At 39.7% G+C, this 20112-nt stretch overlaps 1 pseudogene; it reads left to right on the top strand.

The window, feature by feature from the left end:
• The first annotated feature begins 18690 nt into the window (after window positions 1–18690).
• LOC102258824 lies at window positions 18691–19763 on the top strand (annotated as a pseudogene).
• Window positions 19764–20112: the final 349 nt, after the last annotated feature.

Raw genomic sequence — 20112 nt, 5'->3', positions numbered from 1 at the left:
GGGCTTGTCTGTTCCCAAGTCTGGTTCAGTGTTCATGTAAATGGTCTACATTTTGGAGTTCTGTGTTCACTCCCCGAGTATCCCACCAGTTTGGATGCTTGTTTTTAGAGTAGTGATGTACAAGCCTGCCCCAATAAGACCTAGGGTTATAGTAGATATACATATTGGTGATGTGTGCATGATTAGAAACATCAACAAAAACAGATCCCACATTTTCTAAAGTCAAGACCATATTCTATGGGTAGAATTTTTAGGTTGAAGTACGTTTTTATTAGAATGATGCCAACGCATAGAGTGTGCCCATCGGGTTTCAAATGCTAGAAGGAGAGAACAGCATGCTGCCCCTGCAGTGACTCTGGCACCAGAGTGACAGATGGCTCAGTCCAGGCCCCCGACGTCCTGGCAGAGTCTGTTGCTTTCCTGGTGTAGTAACTTTGCCAGTGAAACGGGAACTGCTCCAAGGAAAAGCTTATGAGATGGGGCAGGGCAAGGTGTTGCCTTTGCTGCTGCTGATTTGAAAGGATGAGTCAAGAAAAGTCACCTTGACCAGGGAAGTTATTCTGGGGACCAAAGTGGGAACCGAAGAGACAGAAGCAAAGGGGAAAAGGGTGCCTGTCTTTGGTCAGAGGTCAATGATCCTGAAAGCTGGGCTGCCTGGCCAGGAAGCAGATTTTAAACAGGCAAATCCATTGTCATGTGTGCTTTGATGGAAAATGCAGAGCTCAGACTAGCTGTGTAGGGTGGTGCTGACTGTAGTTCCGCTTGTCCTAAATGAAATTGATTTCCTGCCTTTGCGTGCTAGAGAGAAAGTCCTGGTTAAGTTATTCAAACAGAGAAAAAAAAAATGTCCCCTGAAGGAGCAGGGAGTGAAAATGAGGGTGTGTCGAAAAGGGAGCAAGAATGGGGCTCACAAAGCAGATATTTCAGAATCAGGCCCCTGTACCTGGCCTAGAGCGAGAATCATGATGGGAAGATAAGCTTTACTTGATTGGTTGTAACTCAAAAGCCAGGACAGGTTAGTTTAACCTACTCATCCCTTGTGTCTGGCACCACCATCTGCTCTGAGCCATACTTGCTGTGGGACACAGTGGTTGATATACCACTTGGTACATACCGTACCTGTCTGTCCATAGTTAACAGGATGGAATTTGAGGCAGAAAGCAAATTCTAAAATTCCAGTCACCTATCAGGTGGGCTTCTGTTTGTTTGCTTGTTTTTACCAAATCTCTGGACAAAGGAAATCTTGAACTTGTAAAAATCACAGGAGGATGTTTATCCACTTAACCAACAGGAAGAACCTGGTTCTCTCACCTCCAGGTTGCAGCCTAGAGGAGGGCCCTCAGTGGAGCCCAACTCTGTTGCCATCCTGATCTCAGATGTCCAGCCCCCAGAACTGTGGGAAATAAGTCTCTGTTGTTTATATGCCACCCAGTCTACAATATTCTGTCACAGCAGCCCCAAACTGACTCTTTGTTGTTGTTAATCCTCACCCAAGGCTATTTTCTCATTGATTTTTAGAAAGGGAGGAAGGGAGGGAAATGGGGGTGTGTGGAGAAATAGAGAGAGAAACATCGATATGAGAGAGACACATTTATTGATTGCCTCCTGCACCACCGCACCCCCATCCCTGACCAGGGCTGGGGATGGAACCTGCAACCAGGTACATGCCCCTGACCAGAAATCTAACCCTTTGGTTCAAGGGCTGACACTCTAACCAATGAGCAACAGCATCCAGGGCAAGATACTCTTATTATGCCAACACGTAACGATGAGTGTCTATGCAGGTAGGATAATCAAATTATTTGGGCAGGTTGCCAGCTATTTTTACTTTTCTATATGTTCTAGTCCAGTAATGGCGAACCTATGACACGCGTGTCAGAGGTGACACGCGAACTCATTTTTTTGGTTGATTTTTCTTTGTTAAATGGCATTTAAATATATAAAATAAATATCAAAAATATAAGTCTTTGTTTTCCTATGGTTGCAAATATCAAAAAATTTCTATATGTGACACAGCACCAGAGTTAAGTTAGGGTTTTTCAAAATGCTGACACGCCGAGCTCAAAAGGTTCGCCATCACTGTTCTAGTCATTTTACAGTAAATATGTATTAGCTATATAAGTAAATAAATGAAAACCTCAAAATAACTTGTACTAAGGGGTGCCTATAAAGAACAAAAACAACCATGAGCAGTTGTCCATGTCTCTGGACCTTAAAGAAATCTGAGAAGACCTCATTCCCCTCTCTCTCCATCCCCCCCTTACTCCTCCCCCCCATAGTAACACCCTGTTTCCAGTCAGCTCTCAAAGAGCACACCTATGCAAAACATGAGAGTGGAAAGGATGGTCATGGATCTCACTTTGATTTTATAGGAGGTTTCTGTTCACAAAAGGCATTATGATGAGAATGGTGAGACATGATGAGAATGACCTAACATAAAAGAGGGTCTTAGGGTCTGTTAATCCATGGCATGTTCCAAGAAGTTTGGAATAATGTTTCAGAATGTCTTTTTGCTTCTCCTTTGATGCAGCGGACTAAATCTTTGCTAGAGTGCAGGCCCCGGAGCTGGCTGTCCTTGAGGGGAACGGACTGTGCCAGAGGCCAGTGGGAGCATTTTGCTTAGACATCTTAACACAACTTTACAATTATTTGCTAGGTAGCATCCTTGAGTAACATATAATATGACTGTCTCCCAGCACTGAGTAAGGAACTAGGCAGGCTTGCTGGCAGCATGGTCCAAACCACACAGAGCTTGTGAGGGGACCCTGTGTGCAAGATCAGTATGTGTCTGTGTACTGCATATACGGTACTCTTGACTTCATATAAAAAGAGTACTTTCATATCAAAAGACAGATAGCACTAGTGTTTGTCTTTATTAATTGTGTCTTATAAACTTTTTGATTTTGTGGTAACTTGAAGCATCAAAAGATATTGATAGAAACAAGATTTCTTATACCATCTAAGAAACCTAATCTGTGGCAAATTAAACTAGTTATTTCTCTCTGAGACTTTTCTGAATATTACAGATGTATAATTTCACTTGAAATGAAACAAAAAACCATTTTCTAGAACTTCTCAAATTCTAGGTTTTCTGGCTGCTTTGGTCTTATTTCTTTTAGGAAAATAAGATCACCATTGCTGGAAATGAACAAATAGATGAATCCATTAAAAATCTTTCAGTCTGACTGGCATGGCTCAGTGGATGAACATTGACCTATGAACCAAGAGGTCATGGTTCAATTCCCAGTCAGGGCACAAGCCCAGGTTGCCAGCTCAATCCCCAGTAGGGGGTGTGCAGGAGGCAGCCGATTAATCATTCTCTCTCATCATTGAAGTTTCTTTCTCTCTCTCCCTCTCCCTTCCTCTCTGAAATCAATAAAAAATATATATTAAAAAAATCTTCCATGAAGCAGAGTGACATTGTTTCTCTATTACAAACAAATAACTAGGTACAGCACAAATCACCGTGCTTTTTGCCTCGCTCGCCAGTGGTGTGAAGGCACCATCCCTCGTCCGCTCTCTCAGGTAGCAGCTTGAATCTTTCCATTCTTATTAAGACACAGAGAAAGGCTTCACTTTGGAAGATTCTGAGAGAATCACTGTTGAAGAGCTGAGTTTGAAGAGCTTTGGAGACCAAGGATGTCATCAATGTCAGCCAATGGAAAACTTATTTGATCCTCTAGAAATATGTATTTATTCTCTTTTGACTCTTCTTCTCCAGTGGGTCATTTGTAGCAAAAGACAAATTCGTGGGCGTCTAAGAGAACAGAGAACAAGGAAGGGTACTAATCCATGCATTAATGCATTGCTTTCATCTGGCTCTGCAAACGACTTACCATTCCACTCGATTTTTCCTCTGGGAAATTGGAAAAATGCTTCCGCTGGCCTCTGGCACAACCCTCTGGCCTCTGGGTCCCTTCAAGGACAAGCATCTCAGGGACACACCTGCACTCTAGCAAAACTGTGTTCACCGGAACAAAGGGGAGGCGGAAAGACATTCGGGAACATTCCAAACTGCTTGCAGCACGCCATGTGTTAACAGACCCTCTTGTATGTTAGATCATTCTAATCAGCATGCCTGCCAATGCCTTTTGTGAACAGGAACCTTGGTAACTTTAGCAAGGGGAAGTAATGACATCAACAGCTTTTACTAGACCTCAAAATATATAATTGTTAGCAGCATGACAATTCTTTATATCAGTAACAAAATGGATATTTTTTGGTAAATAAATACAGGAAACTGCTTTTACATTTATGGGCAAAACAAGAATTAAAGCAATCAGAGATATGCCAAACATTTTCCTGGAAGATGGATTTTTAGTTGTATGGACAAAGGTCATGCAAACAAAGCAAAATGAACATAATATTAAGCAAAGCAAATTTCTAGTGGAAGGAGTTGTCAAGAAGGGTCTGAGGTTTTTACCCTACTTACAAGCTAACAAGTTTGCCTGACACAATTTCATGGACGCTGCCAGAAATTCCTGGGTCAGAAATATTACTTAGAGCTAAAGCAGTAGTCGGAGTATCTGCACTTTTGTGCTGATTCTTTGAGGCCCTGTTCCTATAGGGTGATGCAAAGAAGCCAGGGTTCAGAGCTAATCTGTCTTACTTCCCGCTGATCTACACTACAGTAATCTGATGAGAGAGACCTAAGGAATTAATCATGTTCACGCTCTTGGAATATCTAAAGCAGCTACCTGTCAGTGCACAGCCTAAGTTGGGGGATAGTAATCTGCCATGGATGTGCATTCAGTATCTCCGCATTGGCCAATAGCAAAGAAGCCAGGGTTCAGAGCTAATCTGTCTTACTTCCCGCTGATCTACACTACAGTAATCTGATGAGAGAGACCTAAGGAATTAATCATGTTCACGCTCTTGGAATATCTAAAGCAGCTACCTGTCAGTGCACAGCCTAAGTTGGGGGGTAGTAATCTGCCATGGATGTGCATTCAGTACCTCCGAATTGGCCAATAAAATCATATGGGTTTCAAGTGTACATTTCTATGAAACATGATCTGTACATTGCATTGTGTGCCCACCACCCAATATCAAACCATCTTCCATCACCATATGTTTGATCCTCTTTACTCTCCCATTTCCCACATCCTCTGGTAACCACCATACTGTTGTCTGTGTCTATGAGTTTCAGTTTTATATCCCACATATGAATGAAATCATATGGTTCTTAGCTTTTTCTGTCTGACTTATTTCGCTTAGCATAATATTCTCAAGGTCCATCCATGTAACAAATGGCAATATTTATCTTTTGTTATAACGGAGTAGTATTCCATTGTATATATGTACCACATCTTCTTTATATCTTGGCCATGGTGAATAATGCTGCAATAAACAGGGCACATCTATTTTTGCAAATAGATGTTTTGAAGTTTGCTGGGTCATATGGTAACTCTACTCTTAGTTTTTTTAGGAACAGCCAGACTATTTCCATAGTGGCTGTACCAGTTTACATTCCCACCAGCAGTGAACGAGGATTCCCTTTTCTCTACAACCTCTCCAATATTGTTATTACTTGTCTTTTTTATAATAGTCAATTTAACAGGTGTAAGGTGGTAATTCACTGTTAGTGGTTTTTTTAAATCCTCACCTGAGGATATTTTTTTTCATTGATTTTCAGAGTGGAAGGGAGGAGGAGGGGGCGGGGAGAGAGAAATAGAGAGACATCGACGTTAAGAGAGACACATCAATTAGTTGCCTTCTGCACTTGCCCCAACCAGGGCCAGGATCGAACCCACGACCCTCTGACCCACGGGCTGATGCTGTAACCACTGAGCAACCGGCCAGGGCTCATTGTAGTTTTGATTTGCATTTCCCTAATAGCTGGTGAAGTTGAACATCTTTTCATATATCTGTTGGTTGTTTCTATGTCTTCTTGGGAGAAGTGTCTATTCAGGTCCTCTGCCCACTTTTTAATTAGATTATTTGTTTGTTTGGTGTTGAGTTTTATGGGTTCTTTATATATTTTGGGTATTAATCCCTTGTCAAAGCTGTTGTTTGCAAATATCATCTCCCAGTCAATTGGTTGCCTTTTTGTTTTGTTGTCAGTAACAAGATTTGAAAATGGTACAATTAAGTCAGTCAACTGGCTGTTATAGAGAAGTCAACTAGCCAGTTTTGGTTTCATGGAATGAAGTGATTTGAATCATGGTTTGCTCAGTTACAACCTCCCCAAGATGAAAGCCAATAGAGGGAATTAAATAGTGATCCCAAACCTTTACTCTCTTGGCGGTTGCATTGCCCAGGGCAGTACTATCCCTTTTAGAACTCCCCTGATTTCTTTGATGAGAGAGATTTATTGTCAGAGGATGAGGCTGAATCAAATTTTTGGAAAATATTTATTATCTCGCTTTGTTAAAATCTGAAATTATAGATCCAAAATTGTATTTGTTCAAATATGTTATACTCTCTAAACCTAAGAAATACATTAGTTTGTAGTAAATTCCAGAAGTAACATTTAAAGTCAGGGAATTAAATGAAATGGATAGTGACATTTACATCCATGCTGGGAAGCTGGAAGAATGACAATAGAAAAGGCTGGGTACAGATTTCCTGGAAGGTACCTGGAGCATCACAGTGAGCACTCTTCAGCAATGGAAGGTGGTCATAGACTATAATGTACAGCAAATGAACAGAATTTATAACATGGGCCTGGCTGATGCTCTCTTTTCTCTGCCTTCACAACGGTATATCTTCTTTCTGCAAGGCACTGCTTGCTCACTCCAAGTTTTCAACCTTGATGAGATTCAGGTTAAAGTGGCCCATCCAGTCCAGCATTATGCATTCACACAGCTGACCAGTGAAGGGACCATTTCTGCTGCCACCAACACACTTTTCTCAGAAGAGTTCTTTGGGCTGGGAACATGGCTGAAAATGACCCCCCAAAAAAGCTTTTGTGCATTTTGTGGCTTAGAGGTGGGACCTACATGCCAAGTGCAAGCCTTTGACTGTAAGAGGCCAGATTCCTCATTGAGTCCTAAGCAGTCTCTCAAGGGGGTTTACCCAGGTGTTTGGGGGATTGTGCTGATTCACTATAAAGAGGCAGAGAGTCTGAGAGCCATCCTTGTTTCAACATCTGCCTTCCTGTGTGGTCCAAGTGTACTCGTCTGTTCATTTTTCCATCTTCACTTGTGCTTCCTGGAATTTGAGTTCTGATACTTGCTTGGTTAACTCCCTGTTTACTGATCAGGACAGCGTTCTAGAAATGTGTTACATGCTTCAACTTTATCTGTGGTTCTGATTCTAAATATTAATTATCAATAATAATTAGAAATTAAGTAAATCTGCTTTGAACACTACAATTCTTTAATACAATTTAATACACTTATTAGCATTCCTAGAAATCTTTTAAACACATAATAATTGGTAGTATTCTTTCAAGTCTATAGCATAGGGTAACATATAGACCTAGAAATGTCCAGCCTCTTCCATGGCCACCAGGCCCCCACATTCTGTTTTTCAGCTGTGATGATCTCCTTTAAGCTCCTCAAACAGGTTTTATTTCATCCATCTTAGAGGTTTCTTCCTGTCAAAAACCATCTACCCATCTTTCAGATCTGATTTTTCACATGGCCCATACTGTCCCCATCATAGATTTGTATCACTGTGTATTATGATAGTTTGATTTATTTTCTTCCTCCCTTATGCTTCATAAGCTCCATGAGGACACTGCCCACTTTCATTTTATTCTTTGCATTATGCCTCCTATCACAGCTAATGCTCATCATTGGTAAGTATCATTACATATTGGGAGATAGGATGAATGTTTGAGAAGACCTGTGTTTGAGCCCAGGTCTCCCTACTTGTTAACTCTGTCAGTGAGTTTCCTCATCAGTAATAGTGTTGAAAATATACCTTGCTCTGAGGACCACATGAGATCACACTTGTAATCTCTAAAGATGTTATTACTCAGTCCTCTTGTGTTTGCATTCATTTGCAATGTTAATTTGTACTGCATTTTAGCACTTGTTTGAAATTATTTCATGTGTAAATGTTTTCCCCCCTAAGGAAACTATAAGTAATAGATAATTTCATTTATTATTTTTATATAAAATGTCACCATCCAAAATTAATAGGCATGTCATAAAACAGGACCAAGTGAATGGAAGCTAAGAGATAAAGGATGGTACAAATAGACTCATAAATGATCCAGGTATTTGAATTGCCAGAGAGTCTCTAGTCTTTAAATAATGATAATGGATACATTCATAAAGATGGGGGAAATCTTGAAGCTATAGGTAGAAAGTTGGAAAATATGAAAAAAATCAAATAAAAATTTTAGAACTTGAAATGATAACTGAAATTAAAAATGTAGGGATTTAATAACTGATTAAACACGCAGAAGAACTGATTAGTGAACTAGAGGATAGTTTTTAGAAAATATTCATATTGAAGCATCCTGGAAAAATTAAGGACAAATGGGATGTGGTGAAAAGATCTAACATATCAGAGCCCCATAAAAGAAGAAAGAATGAGAAATAACCAAATTTAAAGAGATAATGGTTAAGAATATTCTAAACCTGATTACAAATATGAAGACAGATTAAAGTTCACAAATCCCATATGGAAGAAAAATCAAAGAAAAGCATACATAGGCACATCAGAATACAGCTGCTTTAAGAAAAAATAAATTCTTAACAGCATCTAATCCCAAGAAAACAAAGACACATTATCAAAGGAATGTAAGAAGACTTAAAGAAGTCTTCTCAGCAGAAATTATTAAAGCTTGACAACAGCAGATATAATTTAAAAGTCCTAAAAAATGGTTGCTGACCCATAAGTACATTTTTAAAAAATGATGGTGAAATAAACCACAACAAATAATTTTGAGGGAATGTGTCATCAACAGCCACATACTAAAAGAAATATCAAATAAGTCCTTCATCAGAAGGAAAATGATCCCAGCTGAAATCATGGCAATGCAGGAAGGGATGAAAAACAATGGAACAAGTAACTATATGAATAAATCTATATGAATATTGACATTTTAAAACAATTAAAATGGTTCTAGGTGCTTTCAAATAAATGTAGAATTTATATATATGAAAACTACATCATTTTAGGAGTGAGGAAAATGGAGTTAAGAAAAGTGGAAAGTACAAATTTAAGATAGACTCCAATAAGCAAAAGATGCCTTTTGTGATAATTAAGGTAAACACGAACAATATAAACATATATCATTACAAAGTGAATAACAATTAAACAAAGAAAGCAATACTTTATTAATTTAAAAGATGTAAGAAATTAAAACAGAGTTTCAGAGAAGCATTGTGTGTAATAGCCCCAAGCAACTCAAATGCCCATCCATGGGATAAGATAAGTAAATTTGCATATATTTCCACAAGCGAGCTATGAACAATGAAAACTTCTGTGATACCATAGTTAAATCTCCCGAACTATTGAGTGAAAGAAGTCAGACATATACGTATATGAGCCCCTCGAATGACTCCACTTATTTCAAGTTCAAAACCAGTGGAAACTAATCGATGGTGATAGAAGTTAGACGAGCATTACCTTCAAAGTGGTAGTTACCGGGATGTGACACAAAGGAAATGCCTGGGATGCAGGCAGTATTTCATATCTTGATCTGTGTGGTAGTTGGCTGGGTGTGTTTCCTTCTGTAAAAATTCTTTGAGCTGTATACTTAAGATTTTTGTATTTTTTGGATGTATGTTGTACTTATAAAAAAATGCAGGTTATCCTTTCTATGTTAGTCATGCCTGCAGGGATAGGCTTACTAATCTCTATTTGTAATGGAAAGTGGTTTAGCATTTCTATAAATAAATAAATGGGCTTGGTTAACGTATGGTAGTAGGATTTGTGTCATTTTAAGATATGACTAAATCCAGTTCATTAGAATATTCATCAAAGAAATAAGCAGAAATATTTAATGCAGTGCACATAGTTTCTCCAATAATAAAAGGAGCAATTTATGGGTTTGGTTTTTTTTTAGCACATGAATTGTTCACTTGTTTCCCATATATCTGCCAAATTTATTTGATTACTTCAAACTTATGCAGGGTTGCTTCAAGTTTATTTATTTTATAATGCCTATAGGAAAATGCAATAATCACAACTCAACTCTAAAATGATGGTTTTTGTCATCTGTGGGTTAGTGGCTGGCCATCATTTTGCCTCCGTGTCAGGGCATGCACGGGTCCCCGTATCCGAGCTCTGTGTCACAGTGACCCAGAGGACCAGATGTCTTCACTCTTGCATAAGCTGCACTCTGGCTGAGCACCTGCTACTGTCATTTTGTTCAGGGAAGTTGGCCATCCAGATAATTAATTATGTAATTGGTAATGTGAATACTGCTTTCTATAGAAAGTGATAGGAAGAAGTGAAAAGGGAGGGAGCAAAGTTTTGGTTGACTTTAGGAGGGAAGAAACTCCCAAAACGCATTTTTCCTTAGAGCATAAATCATCTCCCACCCACAATCTGCTTAGTTACCGCCCCCCTTTATTCTAGAACTCCCATCTAATTTAGACTTGATGGATTTTGTGGAAATCTCCTCTAATCAGGATGGTTTCTCTGATTTACAATTCTGGCTGTTGCAGGCTTTGCTCCAAGATTCCAAGAGAGACAAGACTGCATATATCAGAAAAAGGAGGGTGTGTCTCTATTAAATGAAATCTTTACTCCTTCTACACTCCGTTATAAGAAAAGACTGTGTAGTCAAATATGAAATCTCCAAGATTATTTTTTTGCTGCTTTTTTGGCATGGATCAATTTAGCAGCTACCTCGATGCCCGAATGTATATTTATCTTACAATTCTAAGTTTTGGGTTTTAGTAAACATTTTTTTCTAGATGAGTGTTAAAATAACATGTAACAGAGAATATTACAGAATAGTCATTGAGCCACAAAATTCAGCATAAATGAAATATGGTTCACAATTCTCCTCCATCCTTTAGACAGATACACACAGCAGTGGCATAGGGAAATTATTTTCTTAGATATAATACTGTGGTCAAAAAACATATAACCCAGCTGGCATGGCTAAGTGGTTGAGCATTGACCTATGAACCAGGAGGTCAGGGTTCGAATCCTGGTCAGGGCACATGCCTGGGTTGTGGGTTCAATCCCCAGTAGGGCATGTGCACGAGGCAGCCAATCAATGATTCATCATTGATGTTTCTTTTTTAAAAATATATTCCATTGATTTTTTTATAGAGAGGAAGGGAGAGGGATAGAGAGTTACTAACATCGATGAGAAACATTGATCAGCTGCCTCCTGCACACCCCCGGGGATGTGCTGCCCACAACCAAGGTACATGCCATTGACCAGAATCAAACCTGCGACCCTTCAGTCTGTAGGCCGATGCTCTATCCACTGAGCCAAACCGGCTAGGGCTCATCATTGATGTTTCTATCTCTGTCTCCCTCCCCCTTCCCCTCTAAAGTCAATAAAAATATATATTAAAAAAAAACACATCTCAACATCTCATCACAAGCAACACCTCATTGCCTTTGTTAATGAAACTGAAATTGAGCTGTAGGATAAAGATCTCCGTCTCTGTTGTAAGGCTAAACCTGCTGCACACTCTTCTTCACCGAGAAGACTATCAATAGAGCTGCCTTAAGCTTCCTTCTGTTCCCTGAGATGTAATTAGACACACAAGTGGAGGAGCCTAAAATTGAGCTTTAATGCATCAGAGGCAACTTTTAAAACCAGCTTCTCCTTCTTTTCCTCCAAGGGCTAATTTCAGTGTTCTCTATTATGGGGTAGAAATTCAGCTCATGAGCTAGTTAAATTCACATGCAAAAAAATAAAGCTGCATTTTTGCATGTCTCTCTTGTGACTTTAAATTTCAGACCTTTGTACTTGGTAAGGAAGAGAGGCCACAGAAGAAAAGAAAGGGAAATATGGTTAATGTTTTTGAAAATCAAGTAATCACAATAAGCTAATAACAACACTATGATCATCAGCATTTTGTACTCAGAGATTAAGTAACTTGCTGGAGGTCCCACCGCTAATAGGAGGTAAAGTCTGCCTGCAAACCCAGGAAGATGAGCAGCAGGCTGCCTCCTCAGGACCCCAAACTGTCCTGCTTCTGTAGGAGAAAAAGGAAATGGATAGAGTCAAGGGTAATTTTAAAAATATAAGGAGAACTCACATTTTTGGAAATAGAGAGAAAGAACTTAAAGATGAAGGAAAAAATGGGAAGGGCCATGGAGAACTAATGAATGAGGTTCCCCAGAGGCAGGAAAGGAAAGAAATAGAAGCTGGTGAGAAGCCAAGGCATCTCTTCCCCTGGGACAGAAAAAAAGAAAACAAAAAACATGTGTGAAGACAAAAGTGCTTGGAATGATGAGAAATCATCATGTAAGGGCCTTTTTTGGTTTGTTTGTTAATCCTCATCCAAGGATATGTTTCCCATTGATCTTTAGAAAGAGTGGAAGAGAGAGGGAGAGATACAGAGAGAGAAACATCAATGTGAGAGACACATTGATTGGTTGCCTCCTGCACCCTCCCCGAGAACGGCCAGGGAACCTGCAATCAAGGTACGTGCCCTTGACTGGAATTGAACCCGGGACCCTTCAGTCCATGGGCGGATGCTCCCAGTGGTTGGCAAACTCCTTAGTCAACAGAGCCAAATATCAACAGTACAATGATTGAAATTTCTTTTGAGAGCCAAATTTTTTAAACTTAAACTATATAGGTAGGTACATTGTTATTAACTTAATTAGGGTACTCCTAAGGCTTAGGAAGAGCCACACTCAAGGGGCCAAAGAGCCGCATGTGGCTCTCGAGCCGCAGTTTGCTGACCACTGCTCTAGCCACTGAGCCAAACTAGGTAGGGCATGTAAGAGCCTTCCTTAAAAGGCTTCCACTTTTGGAATAAGAAGGGAACGTGCACTTTCTGAGAGGGAGGTAAAGGGTGACAGAGCTGGAACAAAAATATGTGGATGGGGGATGGGTGGGGGGAATAAAGTCCTATGTGACATGCTTGTGAAAAGCTGCATTTTTGTGGGTATATATTGCTATTTTTAAAAGTCTGACATCTTAGTAATTTACTTTTTTTTTCCTGCAAAAAGCTTTATTGTTTCTATTTGGTCCAATGCATGGGAGAGGGCTTCAGGGTGGTTAAAAGAATGGCCAGTAGTTTCTGGGAGAGGCTCAGGCAAAAGGACACCAGGGCATGGGAGAGGGTGGTTAAAAGAATGGCCAGTAGTTTCTGGGAGAGGCTCAGGCAAAAGGCAGACACCAGGGGAGGCAGAGGGGCCCCTCACAGGCCTCCGGGCTCCACAGGCTCCTAGCCCTGCTGGAGGCTGAGCCTTTCCTAGGGCCACTCGCCCGCCCAGCCTGGGGCCGCAGCCTGCGGAGGGAGCCAGGTGTGGCCCATCTTCTTGATGAGCTTCCCCTCCTCACCCGGAAGTGGCTCTGCAGGACTTCAAAGCTGAGCGTCTGCGGGGGGCAGAACCAGGACACAAGGTCTAAGAGGGCCTGCAGGTCCACAGGGGCTTGGGTCAGGTTCCTCCCCAAGGCCAGGGCGGCCTCCCTGGCGCCCTGAGTTCTGCCCACTCATCTGGGGAGGCCTCAGCGTGTCTTGGGGGAGAGTGCGGCCACCGCGCTGGGTTTGCAACTTAAAGAGACGCTTGGAGTCCTCGTGCTTCTCCGCCATCTCGCCCAGAGAGAGGTAGGTGTGGGCGGCCCGCAGAGGCAGGGGGCCAGGCCTCCACCTCAGTGGAATAATTCTGACGAATTTGGGAGCTCATGGTTGTTCGGCAATAAATAAAATTAAGTCAAGAGTTAAGGTAGAAAATAAATCAGTGTGTTGGCTGGTCTTGGAGGTGTTTCTGAAGGTGGGGAAGAGTCTGTTCTGTCCAAACACGGTTGAAGCGAGAGACAGATCCAGGACTGACCAGGGCATTGTTCGGCAATAAATAAAATTAAGTCAAGAGTTAAGGAGTTAAGGTAGAAAAGAATTCGGTGTGTTGGCTTGTCTTGGAGGTGGTTCTGAAGGTGGGGAAGAGTTTGTTCTGTCCAAACACGTTGAAGCAAGAGACAGATCCAGGACTGACCAAGGCTCTCAGTAATTTACATGTTTAGATTAAGTTAAATGATGGGGTTATTATTAAGTGTGTATGCAAAGGTAAAAATGTGCCAAGTGAGAGCTGAGGTGTGCTGTGAGTATTGGATTCCTAACACTTTGATTTTAAAAAAGGAATGTTAATAACTTTTTTATATTGAATACATATTGAAATTATAGTATGTCTGATGGATTCAATAAAATATATTGTAAAAATTTTAAAAAATGATACGCAGTCCGTAGTTTTCGACACATCCCAGCCTGTATGAGTTTAAGCAGCCATATTAGGGAGCTAGACAGCTTCTGTTGAAAAACAAATTTTATTTTAGTGAGAATTTCTAAACAAAGGAAATATGACAGTATCCAAATCGATACTGGTAGTTGTAAATCAGAATCTCCGTCTCTACACAAGGAAACTAAAGAAGAGGACAAGTCAGAAATGTTTTCTTTAAACAAGAACATCTCACTCTCATTATAAAGATTTCAGTCTCAAATCTCTTTCCCCAATCCCAAGTAAAAGTCTTCAAAAGATTTCTTTAAAATTATAAGAAAAGCCCTGGCTGGTGTGGCTTGGTTGGTTGGGCATTGTCTCGAGTACCGAAGGGTTGCCGGTTGATTCCTGGTCAGGGCACATGCCCGGCTTTCAGGCTTAATCCCTGGTGGGGGGTCAGCAGGAGGCAGCTGATAGATGTTTAGCTCTCATGTCAATGTTTCTCTCTCTCCTTCTCCTTTCCTCTCTCTCTCTCAAATCAATAAAATATCTTTAAAAAATAAAAATAATAAAATTAGTCAAAAGAAAGGATTATTTGAAGCTGAATGAGTTAGAGGAAAATGTTTGAATTGACATAACATTATCACCTCAACATTCTACTTACAGGGACAGTTCAGAATTTTTAACTGAGGCTTAAAATATTTGGCACAAAATAACTACATGTTCATGCATGAATGCTTGTTGCACTTTGTCCTCTAAGGCTGCATTTAAAAACATATCTGAAGTGATGTTTTATTTAAAAATTCTCACTATGTATTATCTTTATCTTATATTAGTGTCCATCTTACTATTTTATAATAGCACTTTTTTGTATTCATTTAATCCTCCAATAGTTAATCAGAATGCGATTAATATTTATATATGCATTCATTTACATTTTTACTTATTTTTTAAATTTAAAATCTATTATATTTTTAGTTCCATTTCAGTCTTAAATATACTCTGAATACTGAATACTTTTAAAATGAAATACAGGTTTTGGCATAGTATTTCAAAATTATAATTAATTTATAATTACTGAAATGCTAGTTTATCATTTTACTGCAGTAATGTAATCAGAGCAGTTGGAGAGACTAGCACTAAAACGACTGATTGTGATTTTCTGTCTCTGCTTGAAGTTGATTAAAGACCAAGGAATCTAATAAACTGAGGGCAGAGGGAGGGGCATTGAGGCTGGGATCTAGTTAAAACATGCTATCACTCTCAGCTGGTGAATCAGCCAAGAGCCAGATGGAGGAATGAGGAACACGTTGGAAACTTGATGTGAAAAGTGGTTTGTGACAGAATTAAATGCTTAAAAAATGATGGCGGAGGTTGAAGGGATGTATATTAATCAGGGTCTCTATGAAAGGCTCCCAGAATAAAATAGCTAAACTGGCCTGTATGTGAAGCAATCATCCTCTACCATGATCAGGAAGCTGATGGACCAGGATGGGCCCCTAGAACTGGGGACATCAGGGCAACTTGCTGTAGCTGCAGCCTAGGATCAGCAAGTGCCTGTCCCTACTGATCAACTGCCTCATGACTGCCCCGTGACTGGATAAGACACAGGAGAGTGGCCGGAGGCTGGAAAAAGGGGCATCCCTGGGTCTGTTCTGTCCAAACACTGTTGAAGCAAGAGACAGATCCGGTGCTGGAACAGGGATTCCAGTTGCCACAGCCACTACCAATTGCTTTCAACACCCACAAAGAAAATGACTGGACATGACTAAGCCCTTGCAGAAACACCTGTGTCTTCATGTCTTTGAAGCACAGGATCATGGCCTCTAGCTCACTTCTGCTTCATAATCTTACATGAATGGATCAAAGAGGCAGAACCAAAATCACATCCAGAACTCGGCTGCGAGTATGGGAAATCTTATTTTTAGTTTTGAACTGTCTATAATTCCAGAAGACACAACTAGCAAGAAGCACAGTAGAGCAAACCAGTCATAATCACTAAACTGGATGATAAAACTTCACCATAATGAGTTCATGTTAAATGTGGATTGGCATGACATAATGGGAAGTTACAAAAAGTGATCTATGTCCACTTATATACAGTATCTAAAGTAATCAGACTCACAGAAACAGAAAGTAGAATGGTAGTTGCCATGGTGGAGGGGCGGGGACAGTGGGGAGCTGTTCAGTGGTATAGAGTTTCAGTCCTGCAAGATGAGTTCTGGAGACTTGCTGTACTGCACTGTGCTTCTAATTAATACTGTAATACACACTTAAAAGTTGTTAAGAGAGTAGAATTTATGTTTTGTGTTCTTACCACAATAAAACACAACAAACATTTTCAAAAAGGAAAAAGAGACTTATATAGTTCAAGAACTTTGCAGTTTCCTCCAAATCTGGGTATTGATGGTCATTACTTGATATGGTGTATGCCAGTTTTCCTCACCTAAAACTCAGATGTCAAATGTATTGGATTTATCTTGTGATCATTTGTTAACCAGGGAACTTATATGCATATATGCATAGCCCATGGACATGTCATAGACAGTAGTGTGGTGAAGGCCTGGGAGGGCGGATGCAGGATGGAGGGGGGCAATGGGAAAAAAGGGGAGACATCTGTAATACTTTCAACAATAAAGTTAAATTTTAAAAAAGGATAAAATCACCTAAAATCAATATCTATCTATAAAAGGCAATATTGGATTATCTCATCGTTTTAAACGGTAATTGTCCTCAAATTCAATTAGAATCCCTTCCCTAGAAGTTCTGGTTGGAAAAACACTCTGAGTGCTAGTATCATAAATATTTTACCTAAACAGTTCCGCTTATACAGAATTTAAAAGATTGAGATAATATTTCCAAAATAAGTCACCCTACTAGACAGATACAGCACAAGAGTCTTTAAACTATTTGCAAGATCACTAATCCATTGTGAAATTTGCCATCCTCTTCTTTGTGTTTTACAAACATGTTTGAAAATTTAAATTACACAGAGTGAGGAATGGCTACAACAGAAAAGCCATATTTGATCTTTGTACATAGATACTTATTGTATGTGTAAAGGGACACCTATAGCATAAAATTAGAACCCTTTTGGAGATTAGAAATGGCTATAATTCCTGCAATCTGCTGCCAGCTCCAGGAAAATAAAAGTCCTTATAAGTTTCATATCAAGAATTGTTTTAGTATTTTGTGGGTTTGTTGTCTGTAGGCTTGTGGGTTAATTTTTGAAGCGAGAATAAGGGTAAACAATTTTGTTCATTGTATTGTGAAATTTAACAAATATCAAGGACTTTAGTTACTCTGACGTTCATAAACCTTGCTTAAATTTCTTAGAATTATTTGTTTTCAATTTGTGATTGATTTCTTGGTAATTTCCAATTTTTTCTAAAGTCTCATTTCCGGTTCCCAAATATAGTAGTGGCATCTTTCAAAAAGTCAAATGGAAATGAAGTGATCTATTATTGCCTATGTTCCGAATCAGTTTTTTACCAGGTCAAAAATATGAAATTCTATTGCATTGTCTCATTCAGTCCAAGTTTCTGCTTTTTCCACGGATTCATTTAATGGCTTTTAAAGAGGAAGGTTATCCTCCTACCCGTCGCTGGGATAAAAGTTCTTAGCGTACTACAAAGGAGAAATAACTCCCCAGCTGTTCCCTGACCTCACCCCCTCAGAAGTTGGGTTTCTAAACAGAAGGTGTTTCAGTATGAAGACATACATTTTGTACGTGTTTCTTATCTCAGCAAAAACTGACTGCAAAGGTCAACTTCAGGGTGATCTCTTCAAATCCACTGGATTCCCTCACCCTCATGTCTGTTTCATTCTTCTTTATAGATAATTTGATAATTTCCAGAGCTGAGCCAGACAATACAGAGACTCTGTTTGAATCACAGGCCACCTCTTGGAAAGAAAATGAAAAATTCTGTTCACTGTATGGCATCCAGATATCTGGGTGTGTGATATGGGGAAGCAGTCCATCTGGATGGTGCTCTCTGTGCCAGGACTGTGGGTGGCAGCAGAGGCAGAGAGAGAAGAACCAGGATACGAGGTCAGGGATGAGAGGTGGGGCATATGAGGAGGAGGGAGGCAGCGCATGGCCAGTTATTCAGTCTAATAATTGGGTTTTGCTTTGCTGAAGTGCAGGCTAGATGCCTGCAATGTTATCAAGCACACACGAAGGATTTTCAACTCTTTTTTTAACAAATGAAAAGTCAAGAAACTACTTTATCGTCAGTTTTGTTCGGTATTTCTTAAGAGTCTTCATATTTTCCTCAAAGATCAGCCAAAAGGTAAATTTGGTAATTTTTGTCTTCAGGGAATTGGCCCACTTCAGCTAAGTTATCAAATGTGTGGGGCATAGGGTTGTTCATAGCATTCCTTTACTATCCTTTAAAAAAAATGTATTAACAGCAAAGGCAGTGAGGCAAGATGGTGGCCACCAAGAGGAAATGACCTGGAGCCTTGGGGTGGGGTTCAAAGGAAGAAGCTGGAAAGGAACAAAAAAAGATGACAGGCCACAGCTAAGCAGCTGGACTTGGCAGAGGAGGTGGAGGGAGAAGACAGAGACTGCACCCCAGGCCCCATTTGCAAGGGCAAGTGCAAAAAGAAGGAATGGATTCTCCTCTTTTTTTTCCCCAGAGGAATACATTTCAGAACAAGACGTTTAATGCAAGACTTAAGAATGTGGATGCCTCAATCTAAAGCAGATACTAAAATGGATCGTAAAGATAAGTTATTTGTGATTAATGAGGCCTGTGAAATGTGAAACTACATTAAATGTTTCTATTTTGAAGCTAAGAAGAAACAAAGATCTCTATATGTGGTTTTCAAATTCACCTCATAGACCATCTGTTAAGTTTCTAGTTCAAAACATCCATACCCTCACTGAACTAAAGATGACTGGAAACTGTTTGAAAGGTTCTCAGCCCCTTTAGTCTTTTGACCTTGCTTTTGATGAATTACCGCAATAAGCTTTGATAAAAGAACTCTTAAGTCAGACCTTCAGTACACCCACCGCACTGTCATCCCCAAAGCCAGTCATTTGCAAGCCACGTGTTTACTTTCACTGTTTTGAATAATAGGATGTCATTTCAGAACTTTCTGATCATAGGAGAAAATGCTGCTCTTATAGAAATAGGGTTTCATTTTGTCTTAAATCTCATAAAGATTTTCCAGGGAAGTTTTGGAGTACCAGCTTTATATGAAAATCCTCACTACCAGTCACCAAACATCCATCGGTGTGGCATAAGACCCATCACAGCTGCAAAATACAAAGAGAAACAGCAGGTTAAAGAGGCATAGAAACTGAGGGAGAAAGAACCAAAGATGATTCTTCCATATGAACCCACTGCAGATGTTTTTGTTACACCAGCTAAGGAACAACAGATAAAAGTACAGTGGGTAAAACCAGAGCCAAAAGTTGATTGGAAAGCAAGAAAGAAAGGGTTTTCAAAAGGCAAAGAGAGATGAAACAGAAGCTGAACAGTGGGAATGCAAAATGAATCCCTGGATAACTAATTTTTCATTTATCTTACATTTATTTTCTATTCAATGTATAAATAGTTTTATTGTTCAGGACTCTCATACATGTAGTTAGTGTAGCAGTTAAAAGAAAGAAAAAATTAAAATCTCATGGCTTCCAAAAAAATAAACCTTTACTGAGGAATAATCGACAAATGTAATTGTATATATTTCAGGTGTATATTATCCTTTTAATGTCTACTCAGTAATGATGATCCCTCTTTAATTTCTGATGTTGGCAATGTGTGTCTTCTCTCTTTTTTTCTTAGACTGTCTACAGGTTTATCATTTTAGTTGATTTTTTACAAAGAGCAAGTTTTTGTTTTTATT

Source organism: Myotis brandtii, unplaced genomic scaffold (genome assembly GCF_000412655.1).
Source record: "Myotis brandtii unplaced genomic scaffold, ASM41265v1 scaffold270, whole genome shotgun sequence".
NCBI lineage: Eukaryota > Metazoa > Chordata > Mammalia > Chiroptera > Vespertilionidae > Myotis > Myotis brandtii.
The sequence above is the reverse complement of the archived record's forward strand: the minus strand, read 5'-3'. Positions and strand labels throughout refer to the sequence as shown.